Genomic DNA, 4991 nt, shown 5'->3' with positions numbered 1-4991 from the left:
ACTGTCTGAGGGGCGCTGATCTGACAGAACCGGTGTATACTCTCTTTCTGAGGCGGAAGTAGAAAACTGGGCTCGAATGCGCATAGGTGAAGCAGATAGTGACCGTTGAATTGGCGACTATTGAACCGGTGATCTATGCTTGACTATCCTCCGTCTCATAACTAGGGGTAACAAAGCAAAAACTAGTTGTCCTCCAATAAGATCCTCAGATCGATAAATCCTCCTAATTCTGGTCCAGAGTGCTCGGGGCGAAACTGCCTCGTCGGAAGCAATTGTGAAATACTACCTTGCAAAATGAAAAATAAAGCTAAAGAGGAAACAAAATCAGCAAACGCACAACACCTCGGCATAGATAGAGACAGCACACAGTTGAAATCATAAGCTGGATAATCTGTACTCAAACACTAATTTCTATCCTCAAACTTTTGCCTGGAAACTGATATCCTCAAACTGATACCCAAACTTGCAACTAATACATATATTCCTCTAGAGTCACACTCTAAAAGCATATATCAAGCAAGTGAGAGCCAAAACACCCCTCTAGTGGGGTAGGGTTACCCTGTCCTAATTTCGTCAGGAACTAGGGATTCACTACGCACGCATGCGGTTTCAAACAATCCTGCATTCGGGTGAGCAACCTGTCCTAGTTTGGAATAGTCTCTATGGCTTCTGATATGCAACTAGGTCAAATGGTCAAAAATGGTGCCTCAGGAAGACCACCTAATATACCTCTCGCTCCTAACACCGAGAAGTTAAAGGAGGATCAAAAGGTACAGTGGTAGTCTAGATCTAAGGTTTGTGTTTCCATCGTGGCAGAGCCCACAATTGGTCAGCCTTATGGCACGCTTTTCCAAGCGAGCCTCCGACAAACTGCTCAGGAATAGCAGATGGAAAACACTGTGACTTAAGTGCACCAATGCAAATGCAAATGCAAAGAAACACATAAGTGTAAATAAAACAACATATCATCAGTTCTAGTCAAGTTCTCTAAATCCCCAGCAGAGTTGCCAGAAACTATAGACTCGACTTTCTTTATGCCCCCTTTCGGAGAGCTCAAATTGGTCCTACAGTTCATACTCCTGTCACGGTTCTGAATCTAACCTCACAACGTGCAATGTGAGACTGATAAACACCAAAGAGTCCAATCCGGCAAATCATTTTTGGAAAATCAGATTTTAGATCAAATAATGCCAAAACCAGACTACTTTGCCAGATTATAGAGTCGCCACCAAAATATTTCGTGTTTGGGAAATTTAGGAAACCTTGACTCGTGCCAACGACCACATGTCCGTCATCACCAAGGTTGCCTCGGCTCGGGAACATGGGTACGAGAGGGGAAGGTCCTGAAATGAGCACCCCCGCTCGCCTAATCAAAGATCGGCCTCTACTAAAGATGATATGTTGTTTTATAAACCTCGTGCGTTCTTGTCCGGTTATTAGCTAACTTTATTATGTGACGCACACACAAGTATAGACTAAGTCGCAAGAATTGGAACAAATCAACTCATGTTTCTTTTCGAAAATGGTTTGAAAGTGCCACCCTCAAGTGGGCTAAAGTGCGGATTTGCCATCCTCAAGTGGGCTTAAAACATGATGATTTTTCACTTCGCAAAGTGGGCTTAAAACGCACATTTGATGAATTGTCCCAATTCAAACAACAAAGCCTTCATCCACAAGCATTCATGCAGTTAATCACTTAAGCACATAGCCTCATGGCAAGCATGCAAAACATGGCATCACTTACACTCATGCAAGTATGCTAAAGCATAAAACGTACCGAGTACTCCAAGCCAAAACAAAAGCTAGTTAGGAATATGCGTGATCTTAACTATGCAAGATGCCTAATGCAATACATGCAATAATGCAATTAATTTGCTCGACTACTAATATGGCATATGATTGGCAACACTTTGATAGCATGCTTTGAAACACGTATTCAAATAAGTGTTGAATTTGCAATGCAATTTGAATGATACACCGAGCCTAGTGCATGCAAGACAAATGAATCATGCAAACATGCGAACATAAGGTATGCTAATCAAAACGTGCCCTAATCTAACCACTGAAAGTGGACAAATAAAACGGAGAAAGCCGTGTGGTTGGAAGACATGCACACACACACGCACGCTTATTACAACATTGCGCCCTCTCAAAGGAGGGTCTGAATGAATAAGCTAAGCTACACTAAGCTAAGCTAAGCTAATTATTATAAAACGAACTAATTAACTATTCCAACTAATTAATTATTACAACGCAATTGAATAACTAACTATGCTAAGCTAATTAAAATATTACAAAACAAATTGAAAGATTAGCTACGCTAATTAACTAGTAAAGCAATTTAAACGGCCTTGAGGGACGAGGGATGCATGCATGCTTGGTTGGCTTCCTTTCGAAAATCCACCGCCTTGCATTTGGATGCCTTTGTTTGCTCTTTGCTTTGATCTCTGAATCAATGCACCAATTTCCAAACTGTTTCTGCCCCAAAACAGGAACAATTTGAACAATGTTTCCACTGATGCCCGGACGGCCACTGGTTGTCGCTGTCGGCCACCCTTTTCCTGGAATTCTCCCTTTTGCTGCAATAGAGAGCAAACAGAGGCAAAGCACTGTATTCTCAAACAATATATGTACTATTACTCTCTTTATCATTTCTCAAGCTCAAAGGAGTATAATTCTTAGCTCTCAAACCACCAATCAAGCATTTTCATGCATGATGGCCAAAGTGTCAAGCTTGTACAAAGTCAATGAATGCACAAATAAGACTCAAAGGATCACCACTCTATCATGCATGATCAAGGGTGATGGTGACAAAGGAGATTGGCTCATTTCATCACTTTGAGTATGAAATGGACCAATCTACCTTGTGTTCAATATAACGTCCGATTGAACACATGCAATGCAAATACAACATGCTTATCTTGGTTATATTTTACTTGGTTCATTTTGTTTACACATTTTAGATTATCGATTAATCCTTTAACCGACTAAGTCTAATGTGAAAGTCCTCTAATTGGAAGGATGGACTAACCCACAAGTGCCTTGAGCATGAAAGAGGCCTCATGCTGTTGGTTAGGAGGAACCCTCAAGAGAGGGTTAAAACCATTAGGCATGAGAGCCTCAAGTTCACACTCAAGCCAACAAGGACGGGAAGACCACTTTCAAAACAAATTGAAAAGTGAAGAATAGAGGGAGGTTGCAGACTTCTCAGTGCTAAAATGGCATGAAAAATAGTGCTACAACATGCAAGCAACACATGCACAACATGTTCATAAGCCAAAAGCATTAAACTAGTGAAGAGCATTACACTAGAGGCATCCAATACCAAGCTCAAATGACCAAACCAGCTCTGGGCAGAGCTAAATCATGCCAAATCAGTAGCGAAAACATGCTGAGATTAAAGTGTAAAAGGCAAGAAAAACATGCTCACATGTCAGCTCGCAAACAAGGCTCAGAACACAACTCCCAAAAGCAATGAAAGAGTGAAATAAGTGAGAGTGTGACAGAGATATATGCACTGAAATCACATGTTAAATGATGCTACAGCATGCAAACAACTCATGCAAGACATGTTAGAGGCCTTATAACACTAAGCTAGTGAAGGCATTTACACTACCACCATGGAAGATAAGGCTCATATGACCAAGACAGCTCAAAAAAAAGTTATATCATGCCAAATCAGAGCCTAAAACATACTGAGATCAAGTCACAAAAAGGTAGAAAAACATGCTCACATGTTGGGCTATCTACACTTGCAAACTAGACACAAGGAGGGAAGACCACCCCCTCCTATTTTGGACCTCAAAACCAAGTTTTTACCACTAAAATTCCGTTGGAATTCAGTGGTTTAAATGCCAAAAAAAAAGTTGTTTAAAAAATCTTTGAAAGATGGCTCAAAAGGCTTCACAAGCCAAAGAGCAAAAAGATGAGATAACCCCCAAACTTAACAAGACTCATACCGCCAATTGTAACCTTAAAAATAGAGTTTTTATGATTAAAAAACCAGGTCAAAACAGTGTAAAAAGATGGCAAAGAAAGCAACTAAAACAAAGCTTACAAGGTAAAGTCTTATACCTTTGAAGAACAGCACTAAACAGGTGCAATTCTGAGCTCAAACCAACCTTAGGAGCTGCAAATAAGCGTCAAAGAACCTCAGCTCCAAGATGAAGATGTTTGGCTAAGAGTCTTGTTGCAAATGTGTAAAAAATTCTCACTTTCAAGCACAAAGTAGGAAGAGAGAGGAAATTTGCTCACAAATTTTTGTAACCCCTCAAATTGGGGAGAGACCCCACATTATATAGAAAAACAAGCCAAAGGCTTGCCGTCATCCCTCTATACACGTGTATGGAGGTGAGCATCAGTGAACAATAGTTGGCACAGCTGGCACAGAAAATGGTCGTCAGCCATCATTAGTGGCCGACTGGCCACCAATGTAGCCGACCGGCCACCAGTGGTGGCCGGCAGGCACAAGTCATGGTCGACAGGCTAAGGGGATGGCCGACAGGTCACCCTCTCCTCCAGAAGTTAAGCAACGAGCTCTCGGTCCACAACCAAGCACAAAACAGACAAGATTAGAGGCTCCAAGGCAAGGCGCTCAGCTTAGACCTTCAGGGACTCAAAACGAACATGAGCTAGCACAATCAATGGGCTTTTAAACGATGACGTCCAAGTCTTGAGAACGGTAAAAAATGGGGTGTCTACAGTTATATGCCCAATAGAAATACATTTAACTAAGTGTCTAATCGTTTGAATAAGTTTACGGCACCCTTGTAACTAAACAATGTAATTCATAAAAAGATAATCAATCAAATAAATAAATAAATAAGGAAAATAAATCACATTGCCTTCTCATACCAAACCATTATCAACACTGGAAAGTAAATTATAGTCCCTTTATAAAAGTCCAAAATCACAAATACAAATCATTTTCATTTAAAACCATCCTCACATTTACTGACTATCATATGGCAGGACGTAGGCACCCAAAATCA

Source organism: Camellia sinensis, chromosome 9 (genome assembly GCF_055761805.1).
Source record: "Camellia sinensis isolate YWXY chromosome 9, ASM5576180v1, whole genome shotgun sequence".
Lineage (NCBI taxonomy): Eukaryota > Viridiplantae > Streptophyta > Magnoliopsida > Ericales > Theaceae > Camellia > Camellia sinensis.
Note: the sequence above shows the minus strand (reverse complement) of the source record.